Source organism: Musca autumnalis, unplaced genomic scaffold, assembly GCF_047663935.1.
Source record: "Musca autumnalis isolate F117 unplaced genomic scaffold, ASM4766393v1 scaffold_3, whole genome shotgun sequence".
In the NCBI taxonomy this organism is placed as follows: domain Eukaryota; kingdom Metazoa; phylum Arthropoda; class Insecta; order Diptera; family Muscidae; genus Musca; species Musca autumnalis.
The window spans coordinates 171,646,781-171,674,683 of NW_027411866.1; the positions used below are offsets into that span (position 1 = coordinate 171,646,781).

Genomic DNA, 27,903 nt, shown 5'->3' on the forward strand with positions numbered 1-27,903 from the left:
AAGTTCGAAGATGGGGAATACCGGTCGACAACTTCCGGTACTTTCCCCCAATATTTAAAAGATTCCAATAAAATGGTATGTACGATATCTCTTGAACGGGGCATCCAATTTGAACCAAAATTTCCATCTTCAATATTTTGTCCAAATTTAGTTTAACTTCCACCGATGCTATTCTTTGTGGTCCAGTTTAATGCTATATTATGTTTTCCTTGGACAAGTCTATGTTTCCTGGCATACTCGTCCAAAAGTTATACGATGACCCACTGACTAGTGAACGTGATATCTATCGAAAAGAGTAAGATCAACTTCCATAATGGACCAAGTCGGTCCATTCCTTTAAGTACCTCCTCCACAACACTTTTTAACTTTAATCCTTTAAGGGCCACAAAATTCTGAAAATACCCTAAATACATTTGATCTGTTCGTAGATGAAAGTTTCAATTCGCATAGGCTGAGGATATATCTCTGTCGGCAAAGCCGACTGATACTTTTTACTTGTTTCTCTTATCAAGTAATGTATGTATTAGGGAAGTTAGTTGTATAATCAATGTAACAGAAAGCAACGTTATGTGAATTTCTCCCCAAGATGAAAGTGTATTTATAAATATTTCTTACAATCCAATTAAAATTCCCGGTTATAGTACTCTAAAATAACTTTTAAAATACACGCTGATAGTCCTCTAAAATTCACGTTTTTAGTCCTCTAAAATAGCTTTATAAATTTATCTTAATAGCCTTAGAAATTCTCGCTTATAGTTCTCCAAACTGCCTTAGAAATCCACGCTTACAGCCCTCTAAATGAGCTTTAAAAGTTCATGCTTATATATCACTTAAAACACCACATTTATTTATGTGTCTTATTATTTCACTTGCGAAAAAGATGTTCCTCCCACATTCCCCCATCGGGTTAACAACATATTCCCGCAATTCATTCACATACTATTTATAGTTTGCCACAATATTATGGAGTTTTATTCACTATGATTTCTAGTTCTGACGCATTTAACCTGTCATTGTCAATACAATTTTATAGCTTCTGTCTTTAGTTGCCGTGGAGGATGTGTTTTTCTCTTCTCATTCATGAAAGAAGATTCTTTGAACTGAACTGTTGTTGTTAATGTACATAACAGCAAAGTCGATTGCCTCAATGCGATAAATGGCAGAAAGCAAATAGACACTTCAATTCAAATCCTCTCTTAAGAAGATTGTTGCACATAAAGCTGCTGGCAACGTTTCTAAAAAAAACAGCAACAACAAAGGCATCCTTTAAATTTAATTTTCATATCTCTTCAATGTTTAGTATTTATTCGCTGGTATTTCCATATAAACGTTAATGATGGTTGCCAATATTAAACGGCAATTACTGGGAATTAGTTTTCATGATTTTTATGACGTAGGGGATGGAAGATACCAAGGAACGGTCCTGACCGGTTTTAACATGGCAAAGCCCAGGATTTATCTTGGTCCCTCTTTCATCTCAAGTGAACACTGACCTCCCCGTTGAGTCACCTGGGGAACTGCCTCTAACACCCGTTACAGGTAGTGAGCTAACATGTACCGCGCGTTCACCCATACGAACGTTAAAAACTTCGGTTTGGGCGTCGGGTTAGTAACCCTCCCCTAGAAAAAACAGCCTACTATGAAAAAAGAAAAGAAAAGAAAAACAAACCCCTCTAAAATTGACGAACCCCGCAAACGTTTTAAGGACCATGATCTGCGAATCTGCACCTGAAATGTTCGCACTCTTTATAGAGAAGGTGCAGTCTTCGCATTGGCAGACGTACTTGAAAAGTACAAGGCCGATATTACTGCCATACAGGAAATATAACAACACCTAAAGGTGACGCACTGTATTATAGCTGCCATGACGTAAAGCATGAGTTTGGTTGCGGATTTGTAGTTAGTCGGAGACTAAAACCTCTGGTATCCAGCTTCACCCCAGTGAATGAAAGACTTGCTACAATTCGAATAAAAGCTAAATTCTTCAACATCAGCTTTATTTGCGCTCATGCTCCCACTGAAGAAAAGGACGAACAGACCATATATATATATATATATATATATATATATATATATATATATATATTACGAGCGCTTAGAAGAAACATATGACCGTTGCCCTGCCCATGGCATTATAATTATTCTAGGCGATTTTAATGCCAAAATTGGAAAGGAGAATATCCAACAGTCGGGAATTTCAGTCTCCACAGTGAAACATCTGACAATGGCATGGAGCTGATAGCCTTTGCAGCTGCAAAAACACCCGATTTAATCATCTCGATATTCATAAGATCCAGATCAAAGAACAAGTAATCAAATTGATCATGTTGTGATAGATGGAAGACATTCATCGATCGTGTTGGATGTACGATCGTTCCGAGGCGCAAACATTGATTCGGACCACTACCTTGTTGCAGCAAAGGTACGTACCCGTATAAACGTTGCAAATAAAGCACGAACAGACACAACGCGGAAGTTGGACATCGATAGGCTGCAAACACAACAGATAGCCACAGCATATTCCACTCAACTAGCCCAATTGCTTAATGAGAGCACTCATTGTCTCGATAACATAACAACACAATGGCAAGATATTGCCCACACCATGCAAACAGCCGCAAAATCCATAATTGGAGGAGTGTCGTGCTGCTACCGAAGAGAAAAATGCGGCATATAGAGCTACCTTACAATCGAGAGAGATATCGGGAGAAAAGGAGAGAAGAGAAACGTATTTTCCGCAAGAAAAAGAGAGAAATGGAAAAGCGGGAGTGTGGAAAAATCGAGATGTACAGGAGCCAGAATGAAGTCCGAAAATTCTACCAAAGAGTGAAACATCAAACAGATGGATTTGGTACAGGCACATCATCCTGTAGAGACCAGCAAGGTAATCTCGTAACAGATACGGATACCGTGCTCATGATATGGAAAGAACATTTCTCCAATCTGCTGGTATCCAATAGTAGCGAAGACGATGATACCACAGATCCAATCCCAGAAGATGGTATAGAATGTATACCGCCAGGCCAAGATGTGGTAAAAACAGCAATCAACCGGCTGAAGAATAATAAAGCAGCAGGAGCCGATGGCTTACCAGCCGAGCTGTTTAAAACCGGAGGCGACGCGTTGATAAGGTGTATGCATCAGCTAGTTAGCACCATCTGGCAGGAAGAACGGAACCTGAGCATCCTATGTCCCATCCACAAGATAATAGATAAGACTGTATGCTCCAACTATAGGGGCATAAGTCGTCTCCCTATTGCCTATAAGATAGTGTCAGGGATATTGTGCGAATGACTAAAGCCAATGGTCAACAAAATAATTGAACCATACCAATGTGGCTTTAGACCTGGCAAGTCCACCATTGACCAGATATTTACCCTGCGGCAAATCCTGGAGAAGACCCAAGAGATGCAGATCGACACATATCACCTTTTTGTCGATTATAAATCAGCATTCGACAGTCCCCTCCGACCAAAGGTATTCCATGCAATGTCTGAATTTGATATCCCCGCAAATCTCATCCGGCTTTGTAAGATGACTTTAACTGATACTAGGTCCTCAGTTAAAATTGGAAAGAACCTCTCCGAACAGTTCAGTACCAAAAGAGGTTTCAGACAAGGAGACAGTCTTTCGTGTGACCTATTCAACATTTTGCTGGAAAAGGTACTACGAGATGCAAATGTCGAAAGAAATGACACAATTTACACCAATAGCCACATGTTACTTGCTTATGCTGATGACATAGACATCATGGGACGATCAGTAAAGGAAGTAACTGATACCTTTAGGGAGGTCGTAGCAGAATCTGCGAAAGTGGGTCTGGCGGTAAACGGCGAAAAGACCAAATTGATGAAGTCGACGCGCAAAGCGTCCATAGAGCTCGGACCAACTGTGCAAGTTGGTACTTATAATTTTGAAGTAGTTAAAGACTTCGTCTTCCTCGGCACTGTCATCAACACAACAAACAACATCAGTTTTGAAATAAGAAGAAGAATTGTATTGGCCAACAGATGCTACTATGGTTTAAGTGAGCAATTTAAAAACAAAGCCACATCTCGTCAAACAAAAATAACATTATACAAAACGTTGATACTACCCGTATGGCTTCGAAGCATGGGTACTTGCGCAAGCAGATAAGGCAGTGCTTGGTGTGTTTGAGAGGAAAATTCTTCGAATGATCTACGGGCCGATTTGCGTTGGCGGTGAATATCGACGTCGTATGAACAACGAGCTGTATCAACCATACAATGACATCAATGTAGTTGGACGAATCGAGATACAACGATTGCGATGGCTAGGCCATGGAGTAAAAAGGAGTATGAATACATGCCACATGGCGGTGCACGCAGAATTGGCAGGCCAAAGAATAGATGGCGCAAACAAGTTGATGAAGAGATGACAAGGCGCGGTATTCCAGAAAGCGAAGCGAGAAACAGAGAGAATTGGAGATCTTTTCTTAGTTCGGTCTATGGAACAAATGTTCTGTAATGGGCCAGCTAAGTTAGTAAGTAAGTAAGATGGTTGCTAATATTAAACGGCAATTACTGAGAATTTTATCGGTTTTAAAATGTTGTGTTAAACTCACTTTGCGTAAGCATCCTTCAAATTTAGTTTTCATTTTTTTTCTAATATCCCTATATAAAATGTAAACATGAACAAGTAAGAGGGGGCTATAGTAGGACGGGACCGACCATGTCATATCCTGCAACACTTGCCCTGGGCATTAGTTTTCCACAGAATTCATTTTAAATTATTCATTTTGTATTAAAAAAAAACGAATTATAAATAGCTTTAGGTGATTTTTACCGAATTGACCAAAGAACAAGTACCATCAGTGTCTCACCTAACTGAAGATTTGGACTAGAGTTGACAAAAAATCGATAGTATCGAATATTTTTTAAAAATTACAGTCCTCTAAAAAAGATAAAACGATCTATCGATATTATCAGATTAAAAACCCCTAACCTAAAATCTATTGAAATGAATAGAAACTGGGCGGCCTTTCAGTTTTGTAAATGTGAAAAAGTAAATCCGTGTACACATTTTTCGGAACAGTACATTGTATTTTTGTGTGTGTTTTTATTAAATAAAAGCAATTTTTTTATTTAATTCTTGTCTTATTAGAACGAAGGTAATTTAAGTCCCCACACATCCAACCAATATGCTACGATCGTTTCGCTGGTTACATTTCTGGACCAATGTTTGTATCGAAAAAAAGTGCTTCTCGGGTTCCCATACCTTCCTTAAATCCAAACTGAGATGTTCCCATGGCTTTTTCGCACTTTGAGTATATTCTGGAGTGAATTATCCATAGAAAAATTTTTGGGGCAAGGCTCATAAGACTTATAAGTCTGTGTTCGTTACAATAATTTGCGTTGCATTTTTTCGGAATGGTAATAAATGTATATTTTAACCAGTCTTGTGGGTATCGACCTGTATCATATACATGGTTAAATAATTTTGTTAAAAGTGCGATGTTTTTGTCATCTATTAATTTAATGATTTCCGAAGGAATCTCGTCAGGGCCACAAGCTTTCCTATCTCTCAGAGTGTTTATTGCTGTTTTAACTTCTCTTCGACTGATGGGATTTCCTGTAAGATTGTTGAGTCCGTTGTTCAAAAGTTGTTCGATTTTCATCTGTAAAAATTTGTTTTATATAATCTCTCCAAATAGTCTTCTTTTCTTCTGTATCAAACACAGGATCATTATTATCATTATATAGTACTTTTGAATGAGTTTTGCGGTATGCACCAGCCATTTCTTTTAACTTTTTATGGGGATTAAAGTCGTCGTGAAAGCTTTTCAATCTTTCAATCTCCTGACATTGCTTATTTATATGATTGTTTTTTGCCATGCGTATAGTGACTTGGATTTCCCTGTTTAGTTTCCAATACATTTCAAAGTTCTTGTTTTTATGTTTTCGGCTCTCTTCCATCATGTTGAGAATATCCTGTGTCATCCATTCCTTCTGTGTAGATTTTTTGCCGTATCCGAGGGTGTTATCTGCTAGGGGTTTGAGCGTAGTCCTTAGTGCGTTCCACAATGTTTTCAGTATTTATATTTCATAGTTCTCGATTTAGATTATCTCGAAGATTTGCTTTCAACGTGGTATTTTCAAGTTTTGCCACATTGAGTTTGCGAGGGATATTCTTTTTTCTATTTGTAACAATTTTTGTGCACAACTGCATCATCAGAAGATTGTGATCTGAAGGAACATCAGCGCCTGGATATGTAGAGCATTTCTTAACCGAGGATCCGAATCTGGCATTAATTAATATAAAATCTATTTGGTTTCTCACAATATTGTCCCTTCTATCCTGTGGCGATTTCCATGTGTATAGTCGTCTTGGGGGAAGGCAGAACATTGTGTTTGTTACCATCATTTTATGTTCTTGACAGAACTGAATTAGTCTGTCACCCCTGTCATTTCTTTCGCCTAGGCCATAGTTTCCTGTTACGCCTTGGCACTTTTCTGCTCCTATTTTAGCGTTAAAATCGCCTTGAATTATTGTAATTTCGTGCCTCTTTGTCATTCTTAGTAAGTCTTCAATTTCCTCGTAAAAAGCTTCAATTTCATGATTACCTTTGTCCGTAGTAGGTGCGTATACTTGGATTATGTTCATGTCAATTGGTTTACATTTAATTTTAAGTAGCATAGTCCGATCCGATTTGAAGATAGAACCCTTTACGCATTGCGCTATGTTACTTTTTACTATAATCCCGACACCGTTTCTGTGATTTTCGCTGGAGTTGCCAGAGAAGTATATTTTCATGTTTTGGGAGCTAAATTCGCCGCTTTGTGGCCACCAGGTCTCACTTATTCCGAGTATATCGATGTTTAATCTGTTCATTTCCATAATAGTGTTGGCTAGTTTTCCTGCTTCATAGAGACTCCTTACATTCCATGTAGCAATTCTTAAATGTTGTTTTTTACCTCCGGGGATTCTTAGCACCCTTGTGTTGCCGCAGACTAAGGGCCGTGTATTTATCTCATCATTCATAATAGATAGTTGTATAGTTTTTAGGGAGAGAGGTACTTCAGCGGGTTCCCCTTGCCATCTGGAGGGTTTTATTTTAGTTTTTTATTTAATTGAATTAATTGAGCCTATCATGACCTTAGGAGTTTTGTATTGAAGAGGTGATATCTTGCGAAGTCCACACACATCCAAACAATATGCTACGATCGTTTCGTTGGTGGCTTAAGCCAGCAATTGTTTTCTCTCCTTCATATTTCTGTGAAGTACTTGTGCAAAATATCAACAAATGCATAGACATTTCCGACATTTTTTCTTCCAAATTAATGGCAAAGACAACTTAAAGTATAGTACACATTGACAAGCAAAACTGACAGTCATCGAGGTCTATTTCGTGAATATCAAAGCCTAACTGAAAATGTTCTTTGGTAATCTCTAAATAATACCGTATATATTGTATTTCAAACGTTTTTAGCTGAATACAAGTTGTTATTTGCCGGAAAATTGTACTAAAAGTACGTTGACTGTCAGTTTTGAATGATAGTGTGTACTCCCCTTTACGACAATATCGATAGTTATCGGTTTAATTAAATGAAATATCGAAAATATCTAATGTTGGGAATATCGATAGCTCTATTTTGGACCACTATGTCAGGATGCGTGGACTTGTCAACAAAAAATATAACATCGCTGTAAATAGGACCACAAGGACTAGCAAGGGTATACATTTCCAAAAGTTCTTCGAACAGATCCTAAACTGCACATAAACAAAAATGTTTAACTTTGGTGGAGTAGGTACCATAAGGTCAAGACCGATATGGGGGAGATACCGGAAGGTGCTCACCGACAGTTCCCATCTTCGAACTCAAACTAAGTTTTGACGACATATTACGAAGCCAAACTTTGGACCGAATCGGCTGGTCCGTTCGAGAGTTATCGTGCACTCCACCCACTACACATACATAAGGTTTTTTTTTTTGTGTCATATGTGTTTTTACAGCTTTCGGGCTATTTTCTCAAGAATTATGGATTTGCCCTTTAAAAACTTGTACCATCGTAATTGCGGCAGCCAATACAAGTTGTTACAATAAATAGCAAAGCGATTCGAAAGCAGGTCTTAAACTGAACTTATACCAAATTTTGTGTGAGAGAAACCCTAAAGAGTATACAGATAAAGTCCGGTAGAAATTTGACGATGTGCAAAGTATGGGCCAAATCGATTACTCCCTTCAAGTGTGATCGTGCATACAATTTTTCGAATATTTTCGAACTTTTGTGCGGGAGGTCCTGAAGGTATGGGCCATCTTGGAACGTAAACTAAGTTTAAGCAAAATATAACGAAGTACAAAATTTGGTTTGAATCGTGAGTTATCGTGCGCACCAGCCAACCACACAGGCGGAACGGGGGTAAATCGGCTCCAAATTGTCTTAAACAAATTTGTTCCAAACATACATGGTTAGACCCAAACCATATTTGGTCGCCCATACATATTTGGTCGTATCAAAGTGTATAAACTCTTGATAAGCTAAAGGCTGAGGTATGAAATATCAATACTTCGAAGTAATGCATTGCTTTTTACATAGGTGGTACACAAACTTCAGATCCCGTAGAGCATTGTATCTCGCATCGATTAAAAAAAAAACTGGGAATATTTCTATTATGGTTTAAAAATTCAATGGATAGGTGGAGAGGTGGAACATTCTTTTCAGCAATAAGCATATAGATATTACACTAAAAATTTAGCAATTTTCTCAGAAAAGTGTTGGTCAATTTAACTCGCTAAATATTATCAGATCATCATGTTAATTTCAAACCTTTTCTTTGGTTCGAATCATGAGTCATCGTGCGCACCAGCCAACCAGACAGACGAAAAAAAAATTCCTTCAAACATACTTGGGGTCTAAACCCGCTATTTCGATTATGCACATATGTATGTACATATTTGGTCGTATCAAAGTGTATAAACCCTTGATAGGCCAATGGCTAACGTGTACAAATACCAATACTTCGGAGTTTTGCATTGCTTTTTCCAAAGGTTGTACACAAACTTCAGACCCATAAAGTATCGTATTTCGATTTAAAAAACTGTGAATTTTTCTATCGTGGTTTAAAAACTTAATGGAAAGGTAGAGAGGTGGAACATGCATTTCAGCAATAAACATATAGTCATTACACTGAAAATGGTAGCAATTTTCACACAAATATTTGGTCCATTTAGCCCCTAAATATTATCAGATCATCATGTTAATTTTCAACTTTTTTGTCGTAAACACAAACTCGCCGATCAGACACAGAAAGGCGACCAACAGAGCCGCTACAAAATCGGTTAAAAAAATTGTTTTTGCTATATTTCACCCACGAAATAGTTTGCGATCTTCACCAATAAAAATAAAGGTATATTCATTTCTGAACCCGTCCTTCATACAAAATTTCGTGGCAATTGGTCCGTAATTGCGGCTTGTAGATTGATTACAATTTTTAATGGACGCTTTATCTCGTCGAGGTATGAATTTTGGTATACCACATGGGGGGTCTACGATGAATATTTCGCGGTGTTACGAGGCCTAGGCGTCATTTGAATTTTTTTTTTTGGAAAGGATGACAGTTTTTATCCTAACGTACTCAGGACAGTTTGGCATGCGACCATGTGTTTGGTTGTTTTCAGTGGCTTGATTGAGACACCTCAAAACATCAAATCCACGTTTTGTCCGGTCAAACAGACGCTGGTACGAATCGATGTGTGAGAGCTCGTATTGCTATGATGCAGAACGATTCGTCTTCTCTTGTTCGTTTTGCGAGCTCTTCAGGAGACTTCAGGCAAACAAATTTTAGTGTAACACTCAGAAATAACCGTCTTATAGTCGCCACATGATCAGTTTTACCGAAGAAATAGGCGACCATTTGCTTCCAAGGTATTCTTCAATGAACAACTTTAGTTGGATTTGGATCGCTTTCGAACCCCATAGATCCTAGATTCGTCGTCTGTGGCGATCTTATTAATGTCGTTTTTGTTCAAAATTTCTTTGCACAAATTCGCAAGAGCCATTTTTTTGGGCGATTTAATTCCTGCAATATCAAATGGAAGAAATGTCCAAGGATGACTCTATCTCACGGTATATAACATGGCGATCTTGCATTATCCGTTCAAGCACGGCTTTATTTTTTGTTTTGTTAAAAAAGTTTTTCATAGTGATATTGGATGGCCCTTTATCGACATGTAATGATTTAATTTGATTGATGCGTTATTGCCGTGATTATTCATGTCGAAATTTGTGAAAAATTATAGGACGAAAATGTTCACACGTTCGACGTTGGCGACACTGCGTCTTGCCAAGGCCATAGTGCCTCGTACATGAATATACAAAAAAACTTATAATACCCTTTTCACATTGTAATGTAGAGTATAATGGTGGTTACCAATATTATTGGGAATTCTGACACAGATAAATACTTTTATCTCATAATTCCTCATTTGAGTATTAACCCTTCAGCACGTCAAATGTGATGTTAACATGTTTTTTCCGGAATCTAAATGTTAAAAAAACGAAATTTAAGGAGAAATTGCAAAAATGAATATACATATATCCTCTTGTTCAAATCTTCTTCTGCTTGAGTTTTTTTTTTATTAAACTTAGAAACATATCCTCCTCCTATCATAAGTATCGAAACAAATCTAAATCTAAATTCTTACATTTGTCCATTGCTCCTCCTCCTCCTCAACATACATACAGTGATCCATTTTCAGTTTCATTTTTAATTTCCTTATGCCATACATACTAAATCGAAACTAAAAAATTTCAATAAAATATCAGAGAAACTCGTTTGAACTCTATAACCGGAATTAAGATGAATTTTATAACATATACAACATGGCCTAAGGGGTTAAACGGGGCTACATGGGAGAGTTTATACTATTTTAACGACATATCGCTCATTTATTCAAAGAGTGACACATCTCAAAAAATCCAGTTTCGACAAAAACCGCGTTTTAAGCTGGCGATTGAAATTTGACCTTCAAACTCAAAAAGATTATTACACAACAACTAAAATAACTATCTGGACCATATTGTGCAAACAGCTAGCCAGATATCAGTGCTAAATTTCTGTGCAAGATCAAGCATGATTTGAAGTGCTTTAGTGCTTCATAAACTCAAAAAACTTTTGTGTTGAATTATGCGAAACTCGTAGTAAATGAGCTGTAACTCGTCGAGTTTTAGAAATATCAACATGAAAATTTGACATAAGATAAAATAGAAGTCGTAGAAAAAATAGAATTTGCTTACTCGGAAAACGCTTTTTTTGAGTTATGCCACTCTTTGAGTAAATGGGCGATATGTAACTGGCCATCGTTGTTGGTCATTATATGTTGTATGACATCTAACGTACATACATTTGTGTGTATGTGTGTGTAACTCCCAACTTTTGTATGCCTTAATGAAAAGAATATTTTGTTTTTTGTCATAACTGTCTTCATTCGTTGTGCTTGAATATCCATCCGTTTTACATACATACATTGACATGTGTGGAAATAAATACGGGTAGTTATTTTCCAATAGTCCTCTTTGTCAGTTTTTAGAATTTTTTGTTGCCTTCTTTAAACATTACCCGTACTGTTTTCGTAGTATGATACACAGATGAAAGGATAGAGATAACTCTGAAATAATATCCGCAATGCATGTATATGCACAATGAATTAGAATGGAAGTAGGCAGAGCATGAATGAATAACCCAGGGGACATATTTTTAGGGAAAATAGGAGTAAACGATTCGTATGGAATTTGTAATTACTGGCTGAGACAATTAGTGATAAATTAATTAATGATAATAATTATAATGATAATAATAATAAATGATAATGGTAATAATTAATGCTAAATGTATTCCAGGATAACAAGGACATCAAAAATGTCCTTGAAAAATTAAATACGAAAAATCCTTTGAAAATATACTGCAATTTAAAAAAAAAATGTGTTAATGTCCTTTATGTAGTGCAACACTTCCCGAAATTTAATTATCCCTGCTTAGTAAATTATTTTTAATAAATATTTACACGAAATTCTTCAAAGAAAACAAAACATTTTATTCCATATCATTCATTGTCCGACACAAAAAAAATTAAAAAAAATAAGAACAAACCATATTCTGAAACCGCAGCACAGCAAAGATTTAGTGGATCCTTATGGCGACCCTGGAAACGACTGGACCACGTTACAATACCTTGAATCAGTTCATACTATGTTGGCAAGAATTTACTACTACTACGACATCATGAGCTTACTCCCTCAGCTTAGACATAAGCTGGTCGAAACCAACAAGGATTTCATTTATCACCAGTAAAATAAGGATTGTTTATTCTCCATTTTCTCCTCAATGTGCTCTAACACCTCGTAGACTAAAATATGTTGTTGGTATCCCCGATTTCCCAGTGGAAGCGATCCAATCTTACAACTTCCTTAGCTGGTCATCGTATCTGCTACGTACGCCTTCCAGTTCTCTCAATTGTCCAGATATAGTCTATAATAGATATATGAGTAAAGGACAAAAAATTTAGTTTCTACTTCGGCTATCTCGGCGATATTATGAAGGAACGGCTGTCCTATAGCTTTAAGTCGTCGTTGCATTAGTGCAGGGCAGGAACAGAGGAGGTGCTCAACAGTTTCCTCCTCTTCTTCATCTCCGCAGCTGCGACAGTTTTCGTTGTTTGGTATATTTAAGCGCTTTGCGTGGTTACCGATAGCCCAGTGACCGGTTAACACTGCAATAAGTCTTGCCAGGTTCCGTCGATTTTGGCTGATTAGGAACTTTGTGCGTTTGGCATTGTATTGAGGCCATGTAGATTTTGATATTCGGCATGTTTCCGTTTTGTCCCATCTACTCTCGGCCAATGATAGATAGTATTTGAAGACATCCCCTTTAACTACTCCCATTGGTGTTGCGACTGACGCCTTTGGGAGTTCGTTAGAGGCGGATCCTGCTCTGGCTAGTTCGTCCGCTTTTTCGTTCCCATCCATTCCTTTATGGCCTGGGATCCAGGTGAGAATTATTCTTGACAGACGCCCTAGTTTAGCAAGTTCTTCTTTACAATCTTTCACTAGCTTCGATGTGGCAGAGTTTGATTTTAGTGCAAGGAGTGCCGCTTGACTGTCGACAAAAATTCCTATCGAGTTTGGTGTGTGGAGTTGTAAGAGAATAAAACAAGCTTCCTTTATGGCCAGTATCTCCGCCTGAAAAACACTGCAGTCGTCAGGTAGCTTTATGGATGTAGATATATTTGCATCATATGAGAAGACACCAGAACCGATTCCACATTTCATCTTGGAACCATCTGTGTATACATTGATGTCATGACCTGCCATTGGTGATCCATTATTCTATTCTTTCCTGCTTGGAAATTTGACTTCAAAAGGCTGATCAAAAGTCATTGTAGGAGCGCAGTAATCAGCAGCAATTGCTATTTCTTTTGGTTGTTTGTGAAGCACGCACGCATGTCCGTAGGCTCTATCGCTCCATATTCCTACAGCCCGCAGCCTTGCCGCATTACATGTTGCAATTGCTTTGATGTGTATGTCTATTGGCAGAATGTGCATCATAACATTGAGGGCTTCAGCCGGACAAGTCGGAATTGCCCCTGTCACCCCGATGTATGCTGATCTTTGTATACTATATAGTTTTTTCTGCGTAGGTTTCTTTTCCACTGCTGGCCACCATACTAGTGCTACATATGTGAGAATTGGTCTTATTATACTGGTGTACATACATAACATCATTTTAGGTTTAAGGTCCCAACGGCTCCCAAATATTTTGCGACACGTGTAGTATGCAACGGTTGCTTTGTGAACACGATGTTCCATGTTACGTTTCCATGATAGCTTTGAATCTAGGATGACGCCTAGGTACTTGGCGTGATCTGATAGGGGTATTTCTTGACCTCTTAGTCGCGGTAGATTGGGTATTGAATATTTGGTGTTTGTGGTTTTCCCGTTTTCCCTGCATTCACACCCAGTCCACAGCTTGTTGCCCAAGTATCTAGTGATTTCAGGGCCCCGTTCATGATGTCACTTATCACGGATGGGGACAAACCAGAGACGAGTATTACCACATCGTCCGCATAAGCAACCACATAAATCCCCATATGGTCAAGTTGAATAAGGATTTCGTTAATGACAAGGAGCCAAAGCAGTGGGGATATAACTACTCCCTGTGGAGTTCCCCTGTTTACGTGCTTTGACAGCGTACTGTTTCCTAGTGAGGCAGTAATAACTCTACTTTGCAGCATGGTGGTTATCCAGCTACTGATGAATGATTCCACGCCAAAGTTATCTAGAGCTTGTTTTATTGCTGTAGTACTGACATTATTGAAGGCCCCTTCCATATCAAGAAAAGCACCCAAGGTGCACTGTTTATGTTCTAAGGATTTCTCGATTGCCTAACGACTTCGTGTAGGGCTGTATCTGTCGAGCGTCCCTTTATGTAGGCGTGTTGACTGGAAGATATGTTGTTTGAGTTATCCATCTTTTCTCGAATATGCACGTCGATGAGTCTTTCGAGCGTCTTAAGTAGAGATGATGAAAGGCTTATGGGTCTGAAGTCTTTAGCATTTTCATGACTACGTTTTCCTGCTTTGGGTATGAAGACAACTTTGACCTGTCTCCAACTCGCAGCAACGTAGTTAAGGGATATACATCTACTATAAATGTACACTAGCCAAGGATTGGCAGCATTTTTGGTATGATACCATCTGGTCCCGGAGATTTGTAGGGAGAGAAGCTGTTATTTATGGTAACATGGGGCGCCTTCGCCACTGGGGCGGCTAGGCCATCGCCGATTTTCTCGCAAACTACAAATGATAGAAAAAATCCGTTAAAGGAAAAATTGTGAGTTTAATGTAGATCTATCATCTCCCAAAAGTTGGCAGTTGTGTCATAGGTATGATAGCGGACTCATGCGGTTTTGTATTTTCAGGGTATTGGGAAAAATAATTATGGTAGTTATTTTTTGTGATATCTTCTTTACCTTTTGCGATATCAAAAACACATTTTATACCGTTAGAAAACAACTACTGCAGAATATAAATCCCAATAATTCGCATGAAAAAATCAATTGCAAATGTCAATATATTAATATTATGAAATATGTAAAGGGTGGGGCGCCTACGCCATGATAGGGACGTGGTGGGTTAATGTTAGAAATTTGTCATGTTTAACTTAAATTTTTTATACCATAGATATCCCACACTATAATGTGAAGTTGAAATCAAATATTATCCTAAACGTATCTTGTTTCAGTTATATTATAATTTTTGTACCTAAATTCAAGGTACCTACTTCAATTAACTGCTAGAATCGGTTATTTTTGGGAATTTGAAAATCATTTTTGATTATTCAATAGAAAGCATATTACTTTTTTGCATAATGTTGATACTTAAGGAAGAAGTGTGGTAAATTACAGTTTAGAGTCCGTTGGAGAATGTTCAATATCGATGGCGAAGCTGCCCCATGGGTGGGGAAGCTTCGCCACTTTTTAGACTTTTTGTAAATTCTCAAAAATAATATTTTAAAAACAAAATTATAACTATTTATATATCAAAACTTATAGTCAAGACATGCTAATATTTGTACCAAAAATAATATTTGAAAAAACTTTAACGATGTTGGTATGAGAACATTTTGAACAAAACGTGGCGAAGGCGCCCCATGTTACCATATATGTTATGTTATTTATATTATCTTATCGACTTCAGTATCGTTTATATCTGTATTAGTATTGGATTGCACTTCGCTGGTTCTATCAGAACAGCCAGGGAAATGCGTCGTAAGCAGAATTTCAAGAGATTCGGCTGAGTTGTCAGGCCATGTGCCGTTGTTTCTCTTTATATATGTGGGATTCGAGTGTCCTTTTGCCATAACTTTGCTTAGTCTGGCTGTATCTTTGGTTCTGTCTAGTGCTCCGCAAAATTCAATCCATGATTGCTTTTTCGCTCTGGCTATGGCTTTTTTGTACTCCTTTAGCTTATTTTTGTATGGCTGCCAGGATCCGCTTTGGTAGCTGTCGTTGTAAGCTTTCCGTGACTGTTTACGCAGTTTAGAGAGCTCGGATGTCCACCATGGTGGATAGTGCTTTTTCGAGCGCGTCCTAGGACATGATATTTTAAAAGCTGTATCTAGAGATTTCTCCAAAATAGATACAGCTTTATCTATACCCGCCGTAGTATCGCTTTTGTGTGGAATGCTGGGTAGTTTGTCCTGCAAAACCCTATTGAACTTCTCCCAGTTCGTTCTTTTCGGGTTTCGAAAGCATTTAATTGACTTTGCTTTTTCTGATATATTGAATAGTATCCAATTGTGATCTGAGAACGATTTTTTATCGGATACTATCCAGTTAGCTATTAGTTAGGTCAATGACCTCCTGCCACCCACTAAAGTTATCCGAGCTTGGAAATGCAAACGTTGGGTTAGTACCTCTATTACATATGGTAAGATTGTTAGTATTAATGAAGTCTAGAACTGACTCACCTCTGTCGTTCGTTTCTGTGCTGCCCCATAGGGAATGCCTTGCGTTTGCATCGCAGCCAAGGATGATGGTGTTGAGTGGGTGTATGGCCTCCATGGCGCTCCAGACCTCGCTTGGTGGGGCTTCCCTTGAGTGGGCCATGTAGCAAGAGGCAATAAAGAACTGCTTGCCATTGTCCAGTTCCACTTTTGCAACGGTGAAGTCCGCTGTACTATACTCTGGACATAAAAATGCGTTTATTTTATTTTTAACAATTAGACATGATCTAGGCTTACCGTTATTCTTCATGTATAATGTTTTATATCCTCTGCTATTAAGACCCTTTAATTCGTTTTCGTAAACGTAGGGTTCTGGGATGATGCCTATGTCAAGATCCTCCTCTACTAGAAGGATCCGCAGGTTATCTGAAGCGGCTCTAGAGTGCTTCATATTGATCTGCACGACCTTGAGCATCATCTTATTGTGGGGATGATGTTGATGGCCCCTCTAGCTGCATATTATCTAGCAGCTTTCCGACATCGTCGATGTCATCTGCATCGTCTTCTCCGTTCGGGCCATGCGATCTTAGTATCTTTACTTTGGCTTCCCTCACGCCAAAGAACAGTTTGTTGCCGAGTCTCTCTAGTGCCTCCACTCTGGCCTCTGTTATAGAGAGAACCAAACTCATGCTGTTATTGTTCGGGGGTTCAGTGGCGATTACGGGCCAATCGTCCATTGGAACATCCTTGTTAATCCTCGCCAGACCTTGTAGTAGTTTCGGGCCGTCACAATCTATCTTGGGCAGCCAAACTCTGGCACGAGGTCTTATTGGGATTTCGTCGGCTGGGATCCACCGCAGGCTGATGTCTTCCCATGCACCGCTGATCTTAGCCATACATTTTTCCAAGAATCCCTTTGAGAACTCGTCCATGCATTTGATTACCCTGTAGCCACGATGAACCTCGCTTGAGTCGAAATGAGGCACGGGAGAATCTTCGTTTGTGAAAACATGTTCCATAACTTGTTCTGGCAATTTAGTTTCTACCATGTCCCATTCCGCAGTGGTGATAGGGGACAGCTTTCCCTTCTTGTCGTTAGCCACGGCAACCATCAGGTCGTCCTTAACAACTTCATTGAAGGGACGTTTTATTGTCGGAAGAGTTGCCAGACTGCAACCCAGGAGTTTTGTTTTTATTTGCTATTGTATTTTTCTCCATATGTTGTTCCCACGAGTGTGCCGTAAGGGGATGGACCATCGTACGCAGTGACGGCTTGCGCAGACTAGGATACTAATACCTACAACTCGACCCGTGCCCTGCCGCCGAGGGGGGATTGCTAGCGACCAGACTTCTTTAGACACTAGTCGGCCATTCAGATCCTCAGCACAACTCCCACTACCTTGATCTTAAAAGTGTATATATACATATGTCACTCGTCCCAAAGGTGATCTGTGGAGCAAAATTAGTTCACCTTCTGTGCTCGTGACAATTCCCTCCTCCTTTTGCAACCGGGCTTGGGACCGTCTTTGGCGGAGTTCGCATTGAAGCTAGCGCGGTTTTTTACGTTGCTATTCGATTGCTGGTTAAACAATTCAAATGACGAACATCTGTACAAAGTAAAAGTAGAAGAATACGAAATGAAGATTACACTTCTAATGTATCACTTTTCAAAATTTCCACTTCATCCACCTTTTATGGATGAAGCCGGATTTTAGGTGTTTTTGTATTTATACCCTACTCCGCAATGTGGGAAGGGTATTATAAGTTTGTTTTGCTAAAATTTCATGTAACACCGCGAAATATTCGTCGTAGACCCCAATGTGGTATACCATTTTTCATATCTCGACGAGATAAATCGATGTGTGTCCGTCAGTCCATTATAAATTGTAATCAAACTCCAGGCCGCAATTATGGAAAATATTTAGCGGTTGAAATGGACCAAATACAGAATATTTATCAGATTTTGTAGCTGCTCTATAGGCACAATAATAGTTCGATCGCCTCAAAATTCTATATAAGGTAAGATTATATGACGAAGAAAAAGCTTGCAATTTGATATGGTGGTCAGATAATATTTAGCGGCTTAAATGGACCGAAACTTTTGTGTGAAAATTGAAAAGAAAATGTAATATTCAGCTTATATCTTTATTCCTGAAAGACACATCCCAGACAGGTAAGCCTCACTTGGCTAAGAATTTCTTGACCTTTCTATTGGTGCCAATTAAGTTGATCTACGTGATCAGATATCCAGTTATTTGCTTGTAATGTAACCATAACCACGCTATATGTCGCAATTATAGTTCAATAGTCACGAAATTTTGCACGAGGTAATAGTTTGGATGGAGGAAGATGCATACAATTTCGGATAAAGATCTGATATTATTCAGCGGGTGAAATTGACCATACTTCTGCATAAAAAATATAAAAATTCAATTTCTGGTCGATGTTTTAATTCCAGAAATTACAAAATTACAATAATGTGTCGATTAGATAACGAACCTACTGCCTAATATATAATGGACTCATTACTCCCTACTCCTACTCCCTACTCCCTTGTCCCTTATGGGATGTTTGTGGAACAATTATAGAGGATGGAAGATACCAAGGAACGGTTCTGACCGGCTTTAACATGGCAAAGCCCAGGATTTATCTTGGTCCCTGTTTCATTTCAAATGGACACTGACCTCCCCGTTGTGTCACCTGGAGAGCAGCCTTTAACACTCGTAAAAGGTAGTGAGCTAACATGTGCCGCGCGTTCACCCATAAGAACGTTAAAAACTTGGGTTTGGGCGTCGGGTTAGTAACCCTCCCCTAGAAAAAACAGCCTGCTATGAAAAAACGAAAGAAAAGAAAAACAAACACCTCTAAAGTTGACGAACCCCGCAATCGTTTTAAGGACCATGATCTGCGAATCTGCTCCTGGAATGTTCGCACTCTTCATAAAGAAGGTGCAGTTTACGCATTGGCAGATGCATTTAAAAATACAAGGCCGACATTACTGCTATACAGGAAATACGATGGAACGGGAAAGGCGTCACAACAACACCTAAAGGTGACGCACTGTATTATAGCTGCCATGACACAAAGCATGAGTTTGGTTGCGGATTTGTAGTTGGTCGGAGGATAAAACATCTGGCCTCCAGCTTCACCTCAGTGAATGAAAGACTCGCTGCAATTCGACTAAAATTTTCAACATCAGCTTTATTTGCGCTCATGCTCCCACTGAAGACAAGGACGACCAGACCAAGGATATATTTTACGAGCGCTTAGAAGAAACTTATGACCGTTGCCCTGCTCATGACATTAAAATTATACTAGGCGATTTTAATGCCAAAATTGGAAAGGAGAACATCTCTGGCCCAACAGTCGGGAAATTCAGTCTCCACAGTGAAACATTTGACAATGGTATGAGGCTGATAGACTTTGCAGCTGCAAGAAACATTGTAGTTAGCAGTACCAGATTTAAGCATCTCGATATTCATAAGGGTACCTGGCTGTCGCCAGATCAAAGAACACGAAATCTAATTGATCACGTTGTGATAGATGGAAGACATGCATCAAGCGTGTTGGATGTACGATCGTTCCGAGGTGCAAACATAGACTCGGACCACTACCTTGTTGCAGCGAATGTACGTATCAGATTAAACGTAGCAAACAAAGTGCGAACAAACACAACACGAAAGTTGGACATCGGTAAGCTGCAATCACAACACATAGCCACAGCATATTCCACTCAACTGGCCCAACTGCTTGATCAAAGCACTCCTCGTCCCGATAACATATCAGGACAATGGCAAAACACTGGCCACTCCATGCAAACAGCCGCAAATCAGTACTTGGATACCAGAGACCTCCACCAAGGAATCCATGGTATGACCAGGAGTGTCGTGCTGCTACCGAAGAGAAAAATGCGGCATATAGGGCTACTTTACAATCAGTTGCAACGCGTAGAATCGGGAGAAAAGGAGAGAAGAGTAACGTATTTTCCGCAGGAAAAAGAGAGAGACAGAAAAGCAGGAGTGTGAACAAATCGAGATGTACAGGAGACAGAATGAAGTCCGAAAATTCTACCAAAGAGTGAAACATCAACTGGCACATCCTCCTGTAAAGAACAGAAAGGTAATTTGGTAACTGATACAGATAGTGTGCTAAGGATATGGAAAGAGCATTTTTCCAAACTGTTGGTATCCATTAGTAGCGAGGTCGACGAAGATACCACAGATCCAATCCCAGAGGATGGTATTGAATGTATACAACCCGGCCAAGATGAGGTAAAGACAGCAAAAAACCGGCTAAAGAATAATAAGGCAGCAGGAGCTGATGTCGTACCAGCCGAGCTGTTTGAAACCGGAGGCGACACGCTGATAAGGTGTATGCATCAGCTAGTTAGCTCCATCTGGCAGGAAGAACGCGTACCCGACAATTGGAACCTGAGCATACTGTGTCGCATCCATAAGAAAGGAGATAAGACTTTATGCTCCAACTATAGGGGCATAAGTCTACTCCCTATCGCCTACAAGATAGTGTCAGGAGTATTGTGCGAACGACTAAAGCCCATGGTTTAGGTGATAGCTCATAAAGGCCGCAGAGAATAGTTGTTGTTTGTGGAGATCAGAATGGTGATACAACCCGATAAATAAAAGGAGAGGAAATAGAACACAAAGGTTTTTAGTTTGTATAATAATAATGGTGTGTAGGGTGATTTATTAAGGCGAAAAGTACTGATGACTTTACCTGGAGTGGGTGAGACGCGTTGTTATTCGCGAGTAAACCGAGGAGTACTTCGGTACTGGTGAAGAGATGACTTATAAGTTAGTTGTGTATAAAAACCGTGAGTGAATCAAGGATGTAGCAATCACTGCTTATTGGAATATTCTCACTACGCACAGTGGATCCACTTGTAGGAGAAAGAGGCCAAAAATATTTAGAGTGTAAAAATCAAGCCTATGCGCCGGTTACAGCTTTGTGCTGCTACGAAGAGCGTTTTAAGAAACCACGAGCATAACATTCTTCCCCTTTCCCCTCAGGAGGGGGTATACAGTTAGAATTATTTTATGCTGTTTATACAAAATGACATGAATAAAGGTCCCGATTATCTTATAGTGCAAAAATAGGCTTGGGGAAACAAAACAATCTCCAAAACAATATAAAATCCAACCAATTTAACGGATTAAAAAAATCCACATTTTTGTTTGAAAAGTGGTAAAATTTTTAATATAGATCTTATAACATTCTTCCTGGAAGGCACGTACCGCCAAAGTAAGACAAATTTGGAAGAAGATTTCTTCATCTTGCCACTGATACCAATTATGTTAATGTTCGTGGTCAGATAACAGAATTATACGCTAATGTATCCATAGAAACCCTATTCTAGGGCAGCATTAGTCAGCAGCCCACAATTTATAGTCTGGCACTAGATGGCAGCTGATTTTAATACTGAATAATCTAAGACCCATGAACTACTTTGGGCAATTATTCCCGAGGTGGGCACAGGTGGGCATCATAACTAAAACCTTAGGTCAAATTTAAGTATATGGTCGAATTGGCATTACAGGATACACTAAGAAAATATGCAGCTAACTAGAATTCCACAACACGCTAAAACACTATTTGTTAATGAAAATTAAGCTATTACCTTCTCCTTCAAAATCCACTATAATATTTTGCTATACGTATTAGTCTCGCGATATTTTGAATATATTTACTTGCTCTTAAAATGTAGGTTGTACTCACAACAAAAAATATTAGTCAAATGTTCCGACTTTTGAAGCTATTCTTAAGAAGATCGCGTTCGAATGAAACAAAAATTAATATATTTTTAAAAAGGTCCATGTCATAGCTGTCAGAGTTGCCAGATGTTGTACCAAAATTTTGACATTCATTTTTTTATTTTTGGCCAATGGCTGGATCCACTGTGCTACGATCCGAAGTGAGCGAACATAGTTCCAGGCAGAATATGCAGAGAAATTCCACTACCAAGAGAGTACTCTCTACGATCCGCATATTTGGAGGTGTCGATATTATGAGTAGCGTTTTTTTAAGATTTTTTCTTATAATCAGAATTGAAACTTCCACAATAACCGAAATTAGTAGAACAGATTTGAGAATGGGATTTTGTTCTCAATCCATGTACCAAATTAGCTTAATTTTTTTTTTAATTTTTTTTTTTCGATGGAAAGCTAAAAAAGCTTTATCTTTTTCACATATACCATATCTGAACATAGTCCAAGTTAAGCAATATCGAGTTCAAATTGTTTGAAACTGGCTCAACTATAGTATGTCAGGCATAATACCATTATTTCTATGAGACATATTTTTAACCCCATCTTTAGCCATTCATTTTCAAAAAGTTCGCTTGGAAATATTTTTTGACCCATACATGTGTTACTGTTTTATATGTATATATGTATCAAAACATACAAAAACTATTCTGCATATGCTGTCATTTGTATTTTGTTGTGCTATTTTCTAATAGTATTTTCCTCAACCGGAAACATACTGGAATAAAAGGAGCGAAAATGGACGAGCAGAAGAGAACTTTTCATTTCTGGTGTGCCTGTTTTGAATGGTTTGTTTGTTTTCTCCTCATTTGTAGAAAAGACATCCTTATTGTGTATATTGGAAGCAACAAGGTTCTTCCTGAATTACTGCCCCCGATGATTTGGCACACAATTTGCAAAAGTGTTGGACATATTCACATGAGTGTCTGATTCAAATCTCCTTAACTATGACTCTTTTTGTGTTGTTGTTGTTGGGTAATAGGGCATTTCTTTTTGGTTGGTTGGTGTGTGTGTGTATGGGTTCTACAAATGTCCTTTTGCGTTTAAAGACTAATTTCCATTTTTTTTTTTTCAATTTCACACGGGGCAAGAGTAGGGTATATCAATTTCTATTAGGAATATATTCTATGCAGGATTCATATAATTGATACTATCGTATACAGATATGTCACTTATGTGCAATCAAAATGCCCAGTAATAATAGCCTGCAGTTAAAACGAAATAGTGACAGTTGATAATACATATGAAATGGCTTACTTTATCGATTATGTATGTACGTGAACGCACATGCATACAATACATCTACTGAATTATATTTAAAACGCTCATTCAAATTATTTTTATATATTTTTAATCCTAGCATATCCTTTTATCACTTAATTCTCAATGCATATTTATTTTCATATTAAAAATATTTTTTTTCATATTAAATTTGTGATTTATTTTTAACTTTGTTTTTCGTTTCTCTTTTTTGCAGGCTATCCCCAACCCACATATCGTTGGATAACAAATGGTGTACCAGTCGGTGATTTCTCACCCAGTCAGTATATGCGAATACTGAATACCCAGCGTGATGATTCTGGCAGTTATAAAAGTATTGCAAAAACGAAGCTGGATCAATATTTAGTGAAACGATTGATTTTTTTGTTGCCTGTGAGTATAAATTCAGCAAATTAAAACGCATTTTTGGGAGAAGAAATATGAACGCTCTATTTTTTGGTTGAAAAAATAAAACATGGACAAAATTATTCATAACTTAAAACATTCAAATGGACGATGGATCTACATAAAAATATGAAAACGGTGATGTTGACGACGTGTGGTGGACGATGACAGCAGTGAATTGATAATGAATTTACTTTTTTCATTTGCAACAGAAACTTGCCAGTTTTGTTGATAACTTTCACATCATGATGAATATATCAGTGCATGTGGTATTATACTATTCTTCTCCCCATCTGTCCCTCTTTCTCATTGGCATATATGGGCCAGTGTGTCGCTTTTGTTGAAACATTTTTCATATTTCCATATGGAAAGACAACTGAAAATCCTGGTTTTCAATTCATTTAAATACTTGAGGCAATTTTTATTTATTTTTTGTCGGATTCATAACAGATGGTAACCATGGTTTATTGAAGAGGAAGTAATAGTGTTTTTAAGAGAAATATATTAATTTAACGAGAATTATAAAAAATGATAGCGATTGCGGTGGGTTGGATTACTCAAATAACACGTCCTCAGTAGACGGTGGAATTTTCATTATATAAATATACCCTCAGCAGTAAAGGACAAAAAAAAAATTAGTTTCCATGAAGCCAAGATTTGCACTACTATAATACGCGAACTATTGTAGTTTAACAGTAACTATGGCTATTACTGGATCAAATTAAGTGTTTTTAAACAAAGCTCAAAATTTAGCAATAAAATTAATTTTGCGTGGAAGTTATGACCGCGTAAATGAATAAACATAGGCAAAAACACGTTGAAGCTATCGAGGTTTTTTACATTGCTATTCGATTGCTGGTGAAACTGTTCAAATGACGGACATCTGTCCGAAGTAAAAGTAGAAGAATACAAAATCAAGATTACACTTCTAATGTATTACTTTTCAAAATTTCCACCTTTTATGGATGCTCACATTATGAAGCCGGATTTTAGGTGTTTTTTGTATTTTTAATTAACTTGGACGCGCACTCGGGTATTTAAAAAACCAATCATAGCATTAAAGTACTCGCGATTACGCATAATTTGATATGTATATTGACTATGTAGCCCAGACAACTTCACAGTAAACCACTGCCAAAGGCCAAAATATAGTGCGATATTTTTTTCGAAAACCCCTATTTTTTGGGCACAGTATTTACAATACACTTTTGATTGTGCTGGGACCCCAAGATATTTTAGTTTTTTGACGGTCCAGATCATATAAATCATAGATCGTGAAAATCCACCCACTAGAACGGCAAAAACAGCAACTGCAAAAAAAAAAGTGCGTAAAATATTTTTGAAAATATCGCGGATTATATCGATAACACATCACTCGTGTCTTTGCGAACACAGTGGTTTAAAAAATTTAGTGGCATGGGAGCTTTATCCGATTTATCCCAAAAATAGTGTGTGATGCTACATCCACGGTTCTTGATGGATTTTATCGAAATAGGTTTAGATCGATGTATTATTTCATGGATGATAGTGAAATCGGATGCGCATAAAAAGTGTATGCACTTTGTGCAAATTATAAGCGTTATACAGTTTGTTGCACACAAAACTGCAGACGATGCTACATCTTAGCGGCCAAAGTAAATTCTAGCAAATGCGTACAAATTAAAAGAGAAGAATTTGCGGTGTTGGTAAACCGCATGCCCATCAAGTGATTTTGAGGATTTCGCGATTTACACGCATTTTAAAATGAACATTACCCGATACAGTTTTATTTCAAGAGTTTACCCCATTTAAAGGAACCCAACATTTATTTGAACGATATCCATATCTTCCGCTAGATGTTAGCGTGTATTCGAGAAGTGAGTAGAATCAAAAAATTTGATTTTTTCGTTGAAATTTAACTAAAATAAAAGAATAACTCCGACCTATTTTTCCTAAATTTTTCAACTAACTCACAAAATAAATGTTAGTAAATATTTTCTCTTACAAACATTTTATAAATTTCCTCAATATATGTTTTTGTTTTTGCTATAATATGCAAACCACTAAACGGACTTGTATAGTTTTTGTCTCATTTGAATCTTCGCGATGTTTAGATTACGTACATATTTTTATATATTTTTCAGATGCATAAACAGGTTGAATTTTATTAAAACAAGTTGCAAACTAGCAATTGTTTGGAATTCTTTCCTAATTTCCGCGAAAATGTACAACTTTATCACTAAAGTTATGGGACCTCAGTAAACATATAGTATGTAGGAAGCCATAAATCAACAATGTTTCTCGATATAATGAATAGCGTTTTTATATAAAATTATTATCTCGAACAGATTTGAGAATGGGAATTTTTTCTCAATCCAGCCAAAAAAAAAAAATTAATTTTTTTCAAATGGAATATTAAAAAATTCTGACTTATCCTCATATACACTTTGATATACAGCAAAAAAACTGGGAGAAAGTTGTTACTTCAACGAACACCGTCGCACAGAGGTGTGAAATCGCAAAATATCGGAGATTAATTTAAACAAGTAAAAAGTCGTTAAGTTCGGCCGGGCCGAACTTTTTATACCCTCCACCATAAAATAGTCTTAATTAAAATGGAATAATTAGGGTCCTTTCACAATTTTACGCGTAACAACTTTTCGACAATGGATAGACTCCTACTGCCTCCCACTATTGCTTAAATTATACGGTGAACACAAAATCGGGAGGTACCGTTATATGGGGACTATACCAAAACATGGACCTATGCCCATATACTTTGAAATATAAGTTTGCTTATCACTAGGAACCCTAAGTGCCAAATTATAACTAATTCGGTCTGCAAATGTGGCGAAGAACGTCAAAATACCTCAAATCCGGAGGTACCGTTATATGGGGGCTATACCAAAGAGTGGACCGATATAGCCCATCTTCGAACTTGACCTGCCTATGGTAAAAAGACCCTCGGGTGCAAAATTTCAGCACTCTATCTCAATTATTGCGGACGCTAGAGTGATTACAACAGACGGACAGGCGGACGGACAGACGGACATGGCTAGATCGTCTTAGAATTTTATCCTGATCAAGAATATATATACTTTATAGGGTCGCAAATGATTAGTTCGATGTGTTACAAACGGAATGACAAACTTAATATACCCTCCATACTATGGTGGAGGGTATAAAAATACCACAATTATGAATTTCTTTATAGAATGAACAAAACCACAAGTAACTTTTTGAGGAATCCTTTCAAAAGTTAAATACATTATTAAAAAATGAAGAACAAAGCTAAAATTCTCAAAATACCGAAAATTGGGAGGTACCGGTATATGGGGGCTATACCAAAACATAGACCTATATTGACGATGTTTCGTGGAGATGTTTCACGACCACTGAGAACCTCAAATGTCAAATTGCAGATAGTTCGGTTAAAAATTGTGGCTAAAATTCTCAAAATACCGAAAATCGGGAGGTACCGATATATGGGGGCTATACCAAAACATTGACCTATGTTGACGATGTTTCGTGTTTTTAACCGCTTAATTCATATTCAATGAACTGGAAACTGCTATGGAATACAATCCTAAGTCCAACTTTTTGCTTTCCTACAATTCGTATAAGCTGAATTGCGCTCTAATGTGGTTTTCATCATTAACATACCCCTGTTATTGGTTAAGTGTTTATATACTTTGTTTCATAAACATATTTGCATTATGCATATTTTCCAGTCTTTACAGATCTATGTCTTTGAACGTGACTAGACAAAATGCATGCAAAAAAAAATTAAGAAACAATTTATAGAAATATTACCCTTAACAGAAACAAAACAGGTTGCAGGTAATTTAAAATCGCAATCTAGGAGGAACATTTCATGTAATAGTATCAGAAACGAAATTTATGAATTTAAGGATCTATTCCAGAACAATTCCATGTCAATTGAATCGTTAAATTCGGTTAAATACCTACAAAACATATAGAAGAAACAAGTGAGCAAAGGCTATAGACGGGGCCG

At 37.8% G+C, this 27,903-nt stretch overlaps 1 pseudogene; it reads left to right on the forward strand.

Annotated features, from left to right (window-relative positions):
* Positions 1-27,903, forward strand: part of LOC141398365 (protein sidekick-like) — a 69,476-nt pseudogene that overhangs the window by 38,464 nt on the left and 3,109 nt on the right.